The sequence below is a fragment of the Strix uralensis genome, chromosome 18 (assembly GCF_047716275.1).
Source record: "Strix uralensis isolate ZFMK-TIS-50842 chromosome 18, bStrUra1, whole genome shotgun sequence".
Classification (NCBI taxonomy): Eukaryota; Metazoa; Chordata; class Aves; order Strigiformes; family Strigidae; genus Strix; species Strix uralensis.
In genome coordinates, this window is record NC_133989.1 from 8,130,624 (window position 1) to 8,138,842 (window position 8,219).

Genomic DNA, 8,219 nt, shown 5'->3' on the forward strand with positions numbered 1-8,219 from the left:
AGTCCTTGGAAAAAGATAATAATTAAAAAAAAACCACAACAAACAAACTGAGAACTGTCATTTTTAGGGTGAAAAAGCAACATCAAGAAGGCGTGTCCTTCCAAAACTTTTTTCCTAAAATACCATATTTCATTGAAAAATATGTTTTAATAGTTTTTTTTAAAAATATGCTGTGAATGTTAAAATTATAAAATGGACATGTTTTATGCAATGCCTGCATAACTGCTGAATACCTTACTGCAAAGTAGAAGTTTGAAGATGGTATCAGCATTTTTTTCCCAGGGAATCAAAAAAAATGACTGTGCGCTACTATAATTGAGAAGGAGGGAAATGAAAAACACAAGGACTGCATTTGGTCCTTTCTTTTAGAGAGCAATGTTTCTAAGGAATCCTGTGCCCATATGAAATTCACACTTAGAAAGGTCCTGTCTGTTAGTTGCCAGTAGCTAAGAGGTTGTGAGGTTGTATCTTCTGGAGAAGGCACAAAAAGAAGGCAGAAGCAGTTTTCTTTTGGAAAGTAGAACATCTTTCCTCTTTTGAAAGCGCTAAGGGGATGGGAGAGTCCAGGCCAGTTACAAAGACAGGTAAGTAAATATTGGGAGCACTTTGATGCTGTGTTTTTCTCTTCCTTTTAAAGTTTGAATAGCCGTCCAAATGAAGAGAGCAGATAAACTGTGGAAAATATATTAACAGAGTTGACAAAACCAGATAAACATCTACAGAAAACTTTGGTTTAGAAGCTGCTTGCCGTGAGCAGAAGGCAGGGCAAAGGCAAAGATGTTTGGAACTAAAGTTGCTTTTAAAAATGGTTATAGCAGTGTCGATTTGACAAAGTGTGCAAATCTGGTAATTTCATTACAAAGCACCCAGTCGCCATGGTATTGGGATGTATGCTATCCATTGCGCCATAAATGAATAGCTTGTGCAGTGTAAGCCTATTCTTTATTTTATTGGTATGATTATGCATTATTATTATTTATAGTTAGAGAATAAAATTATGCTGGCAATTGGAATAATTGATATAGCTGTAAAATAATATGGGGGCTAAAATGATACTAGTACTTTTTAAAGCCTCTAGTGTTCTGTCTCTGATAATGATTGGGGAGAAGGTGAGGCACTAAATGCTTTAAGCATCTGTAATTCTCTCTGTTGTCACTTGTACCATGTCACCCACTGAGCCATACTGGGATTTTTTTTAATGTCAATTAATAAGTTGACAAATATAGCTTACACACAGCAAGCACATTTGTTTAATAAACAATGAGAGAAAGTTTAACTGAAATGTTAAAGCCACTAAAAAGGACAAAATGCTTAATATGATTTTAATTGAAATGTAGTTTTAATAAAGGAAACCTCTTGTTGATGTAAGGGACAAAGTTTTCATATGAAAATAATTCCATGTGAAAACTAAAGGAATGCAAACAAAAAGTGGAAATATTTTTCTCTTTCTACAGAAAAACTTTCAGAAGTTCCTGAACATTAGTGAAAACATTTGTACTCTAGGCCCAGAAGACTGAGCTTGGATTTCAGGGTGGGACTCACCAGCTCTTCTCCAATTGTTTCCAGTAGACACTGCAAACCTCCCTCATGAGCAGCAGCTGCTGGGGAGCACAGGGACTACTTAGGTGAGCTGCTACAGCTGCTCTGTAACTGCAGCAGCTAGTTTTAGAGTTCTCGCTATGGTGGCTGTGTTCTACCTGCAGGTGCAGAACCTGTCTTGGCCTCTCTCTGTACATGCTTCTGTTATGGTAAGTGGTTATCAATAATATTTTTTTCTTGTGTTTCCTGTATAGTCTGGTTTGAATATGTGTGAAGGAGTTTTTCTGAAGAAACAATCTCTTCCTTTCTCTCTTAAGTGGAGAGTGTAACCTGCAAACTGAGGTACCTAACTTAGGTTGTTTATTCCAAGGGTAAGTGCCCATCCATAGTGCTTCGTCTGCAACCAGTGTGCAAACTTCTTTGGGTTAAATAAAATGGAGTTTTATTGGTGAATCACATGCAGTTGAGAAGCTGAAGATGGAAAGCAAAGAGCCTTCTGTATAAATGACTGAGGGTTACAAAAGCAGATCAGAAACATAAACATTTTGTGGAAGTCTAAAATGTTAAGAATAAAAACTGTGAGACAAAGTCTGACTGTTCTCAACTACACCATATCCCCCCTCAAAAAAAGAAAAGAACGGTCAGTGTTAGGTTAATGGTTGGACTAGATGATCTTCAAGGTTTTTTCCAACTGAGATGATTCTGTGATTCTGTGGAAGTAGGCAACTTCCTTCCTAACTGGAAATTTAGGAACAAAAACGATGGTATTCAGAATCCAGAAAGACTTACTGCTCAACAATAGTAATTGGTTTTGTATTAAACATGTCAAAAATAAGAGTGATAATAAACTTTAAAAAACTAGTATTTTTGAAGTCTGGAGGCTAACAGTGGAGAGGAGCAATGCTGTATTTATGCTTATTTGGGAAAAATGCTGTGTGGTGCTCTTTGATTTAAAAAAAAAGTGCTAAGAGTTTTTTAATGGCTGTCACTGTTAAGAGTATTTTTTTTTGTTTTGTTCCTAAATCATCAGGTATTTCTGAAGCACCTGTGTCACTAATGGCAAAATCCCTTAGGTCATAGTGTGCTGCCTCACAGCTGTTTCACAGGAGATGGAATGAGTTCTTAACAAACCCCCTCACAGCTGTTTCAGAGGAGATTCAATGAGTTCTTACAAACCCTTTCTTACTCGGGGTTGCTGCTCCACCCCATCCTTAGTTTATGGGAACTGGTGAGATCAAGCATTAGGATGATACCTCACCCCCGCCTTGAACTGAGCCTTGTTACCTGGTACCAGTTAGGAAAGGTGTTTGGTTAGGTTACTTGTTCCTGCCTTGCGAAGACGAGGGTGCTCGGTCTGCAAATGGGAAAACGCTTTCATGTTCATGATATGTCTCCGTTTCTGAAAAAGAAGTCTGAGCCTGTTCAGTTTGGCTTTAAGAATCTTCCATAAAAAGAAGGACACTTAATTGGGGAATGGAATTCTAGTTTTGTGGAACAATATTACAAAAGGAGACGTCGAGCCATTTTCATGGAAATTGAATGACACTTTTATGGGCCTTTCTCTACTTCTGCTTTTAATATAAACTGTATAGTAAATACAGGTGAAAAAAAAAAAAAGCCCACCTGTCAAAATATAGCTCTGTTTGGTTACCTCTGTCCATGGGACAATTTTAGTAACCTGTCAATCAATGGGCTGCTAAATAGCCTCTCCAAAGCACAATCTGCTATTTCAGACGACATCAGTGTGTCAATCATTTATTGAATCAAAGCCAAATTTGAAGCAAAGCAAGCCCAGTTTGTCAATCACTTCTCAGTATTCTCTTCACTAACCACCTGACAGCTTTTAACTTTTCACTTTTATATTCCATGCAGCTAGTTAAGATTCTTTCATTTTTAATTGGGCTTCTTTTATGATTGGTAGCTAAGCAACTAATATGTTGTTTTATATGGTAATAATGGGCCCAAACTTGAGAGCTTTCTTGACCATTCCTATTTGTTGTTGGGAAATTATTTTCCTTCAAGTTGCTAAATAGCAGATGTAGCAGAAACAGTTATTTAATTATGGGTTGTCCTGTTGTTTCTATCTATAAACACTTTTGGCACTGTTTAAAAATAAACACTGCATGCGCTGGCAAATATATACTGAGTGATTTTAACTCCTGATAGAGTCCCTTGGAATTTCACTGCTCATTTACAGGGAAAACTGGGTGCAAAAATGAAAGGATTGCCAAAAAGCAGTTTGGAAAATTATTAGCAAAGGACAGAGCGAGAAATCTCTGTTCCAAAATCCCACTAGGCTTTAATGCAACCTGATCAGTTTTCAGCCTTAATTTAGGTACAATTAAATTTCTGAGGTCAAGTACAATGCTCTGAACCACCATCTCAAAACAAGCCAGAAGCTCTTCCTGAGCAAGCTTAGCTGGATTTCCAGTCCAAAGCAGTGTTTTGAGTTAATTAAGATTTTCTGTACCTGAGATGTAAAACCTTTGGGTCAGAACTGGGTCCCCCAAAGGTGACTGCAAATCCTGGTGTGGTTTCAGCCCCATCTCCCCACCATGCACAAGATGAACACTGCTTTCACATGTGTAAAATGATCTTACAGCTAGTAGTAAATGTTCTTGCCGTTCTATTTCTAAAGACTGTCATCAGTAAATCCAATGTGTTGTTTTCAGACAGAAAGAATTAACTTTCTGTCCTTTCCATGAAAGGAAGTTTGGAAAAAGAACTATTTCTGTGTTACAGAAAATTCTATTTTGGGTTCAAAAGAGTTTTCTTCATGTAATCCTTTTGCATATATGTTTGATGGGCTTCTGGCTGTCTTTTGACAGACTGCTGTCATCTGGTTTGATCCAAAACTGTGAAACTCCAGATGTGCCCAAGAACTTGGGAGAACATGGGTATAGTTTTGCAAAAAGCTGCAGTAGATTTCAAGGCAGTCTGATACCAAATGTACTTCCCAGTCCTATTTGAATTTTACATTGGTTTTTGTATTTGTTTTTACCAGAGACTCAGTAAGAGAGACTGACAGTCCATGAGGATTGACAGTGGAGAAGCAAATGCGGGCTTTGGTGGAGTCTAGAGTGTTTCAGAAATCCATTCCAGATGCTAAATGTAGGTGCCTTCCGCCTGTTATGATGTTGAGGGAGGTTCTGGAGAGCACTAGGAAATATGCTGGTACTATGACTAAGTGCCCCTCTTTTCAGAGGAAGAACCTAGCAGACTGTTGAGATTAGATAATTAATAGACTAAAACGAAAGCTATAAAGCAGATCATCCTTTGAAATTTGATGAAAACAGCAACTACTCCTAGCTCACAAATGAGTTCTTAAGGAAGTGCCAAAAAATATAGTTTGTTTTTTTTTTTCTCTTGATGGGATTTCTAATGCCTTCCATTGAAATCAATGGAGTTAAGTAATTATGAATTACTATGACATCAAGGATGGGCATCTGCTGTTCAGTGACATTCTGAGAAATGAGGTGTAAGTTTGCCTGACTGCACAAGTGATTAAGAGATATTTTTTATGGACAGATTTGTACTATTTATATAACTAGATATTAACAAAAGTTTAAAAAAGGTGTTTTGATCCCAGGCTGCCTCCATAGTTTGGCACAGATTGTTAATCTTGGCTCAAAGGGTGTTCAGGCCTGGCTGAACATGATGCTTAGCTCTTGTAGTTCAGGCATCTGAGCAGAGGGGAAACCCACACAGCACCCACCTACACAGCACCTGGTCTGTGAATCGGCATAAGACTCTCAATGGAAGAATTAAGATACACAAGATCATAAATATTAAACCAATTAGGGAAGGGCAGGGTCGGGAGGGCCAGAAATACTTGCAGGGGATTTTTTCAAACAGCCCCATTTCGGTCATTCACATAAAAATAATACTAAGAGATGGCCTACTGTGTGCAGAAATGTCAGTCTGCATGCTTGCATGTTATTACTCCTGTCCTATAGCTCTTCTTAAGGACCCTTTGGACCAGAAGAGATGATACTTTTAAGTGTATTCAGGCATATAAATTGTACAGTGGTATTTTTGTTAGATGAAACCTGTTGGTCAAGAGCAACTCCAAAGCACCTACTTGGTTGAAATCCCCAGCTGGGCAAAAATGCTGGAGCAAAGGCTCTCTCTGTGTATTGATGTGGTAGTTTGCTCAGTCTTCAATGCATCCACTGAAAGTCAGTGACTCGCTTTAGAGTCATTGATTACACAGGATGCACAAGGACTTAAAAGGTTTATAGAGCCATTCATCCCAGGCAAACTTACAAATATGGGGTCTGAGTCTGTTCTTCTCTTGGTTATTGGTAGTTCTTCTCTGAGAACTTATTGTGGTAAGATAGACACATGTTACCTCGAACTAGAGAGAGAAAGAACAAGAGCTTTACTTGATTGTTAATGCTACCTGGTTCTTTATCACAAGATATGCTCAGAACTTTGTAGTGATGCAGCCCCTGTACTTGGGCTGAGTCTCTGTTTCTCTTTGCCTTATACTGAGAATGGTTCCTGTAGTTTATGGCCGAGTACCACATGTCCTTGAGTGAACTGTGCAGGGGTCTCCATCTAAAATGTTAATATTCACCATTACCTAGTTAGCAAGCCCATTTTTCCACCTGTGTCAGAAAGCTGATCAGTGTCAACTGCTGCTTTTGCTCACCCCTATCATGCGAGCAGCACAAAGATGAAAATGATGAATACTTTTCCTAATTGGAAATGGAGGGAGAATTTGCTGAAACAGAATGCAGTTACCTATGCTGGAATTTGTCCAGGATACTCTGGTTAACACAGCTACCCTTCCAACAAGTAAAATGGGATCTTCAGCTATGCTGAGTGCTTGGGTTCTTTGAGTTCACATCTCAGATGCCTACTAACCAGGAGCGCTGTGCAGCCCACTAAATCATCAGTAACCCTACGCATGTCCCCTTGGTGTTACTTGGAGTCCATTCTGTCACATTCTTACCAACCCGCTGCACAGTTTACAGCAGTCAGAGCATTTTCAGGAGCACAGGAAGGAGGTTATGGTTACAAGCCATTTTTTATAATCTAGAATTTATACATTGAACACTGTAACGGGTGTCATTTAGAAGTACTAACTGCTGAAACTACTATCTTTCAAAACAGAAAAGCAAGGCTTAATGCTTGCTCAGTTATACAGGTACTTCAAATGCAAAGTGAGGTTTTCCTTGTTTGCATGTGGAAGGGGTAGTATTCAAGATGGGCTTTGTTCAGAGCACTATTTGTTCTTTAGAGCTAGAACCAAGAACAAAGTGGGTTAATATACACATACAAATACATATACACACATGCTATGCTTGATGCCATGTAAGGAATTTAAAACCATGGAAAATCACACTGAGAGATTTCAAATAGCAACCAAAAATTAAGATTGCTTAATTCTAAAATTGCTTAATTTAAAAACCTGGCTATTTGTCTTAAATAGCAGACTCAGCTGTGGGTTTTTATAAATCCTGAAAGATATGCAGAATTTCATACACCTACGAAACCCATTTTTTGTTAGTAATGGCTTTCTGATTAATTGCATATGTTCTGTGCTCACAAAGTTGAAGAGTATTTGAGTGCCTGAAATTATAAGCACTTCAACAAATGAGTGAAGATATCTGCAATGTAAACTTTACATATACATGGTCTGCCCTGCCAATGACCTTAATCTTATTCTAGCAGGGGAACACAGCATGTAATGCAGTCAGTGTTAGCTTTTTCCTGATCCCTTTTTAAGCACATACTAATAACATTCGTAGAAGTGTAGATGCTGTTATGGGCTCAGGTCACTAAAGGATATAATGATTTAAAATCACTTGACCTCTGAAGAAAGTGCTTCCTTGAACAGGTAACACTCAAGCAACCTGCATTTTCTATACTATCCTGTATCCCAAGGTTTTTATAACACTTAATATAAGGGCTATGGTACCATTAGGACTTCCATCTAGCTGAGCTGATTTGACAGTTTTGAGGCAAACATTGATACATCAGCCTAAAAATAATTCTGTATTACTTCATGCCTCAGTTTCTCTGGGAATAAATATTGATATGATGTTTTCAAGGATGGCATGAAACTTAATTTTCACCATCTTTTGAAGACTTTAGATTTTCTGGTAAAAGATTAATTTGCAAGTGATATAACTCTGCTCTAAAACATTATGCAAGCTACGAAACCTTGTAGTTACTCTTTAAAGAACAGATCATAAACTCTTCGATACCATTCAGTATTAGAACCCGTTCTAAAATTATTTGGAGGATGTCTAGCAAAAATCTTGTGCTATTCTTTGCTATTACTTAAAACTTAAGTTCTAAGATTTCATTCTCATGAGAAAAACCAGGTGTTTTATTGACAGCATGGATGCTATATTGGTGAAGTTTGTTTGCCCAAGAGAACATAAATGGCTCCTTTATTTTAATTTGTGCTTGCTTAATATCCATGCTGAGTTTCATACCTTGACTTTTTTTGGTAGCTGTAGAACTGTGCTTCATAGTACTTAAAGTGGTTTAACAAAAAGTATCTAACTCTGACTTAATTTACTGGCAAAGTATGATTTCTTGTCATGGAGAGAAATTGCAATCACAGGTTTATGTATATGCCTTTCCACACATTGCAGATTGACATGGTATCATCATAAATGAAGTATCAAAAACACTACCGTAGCCAGTCCTGGAGACCTTGAGGT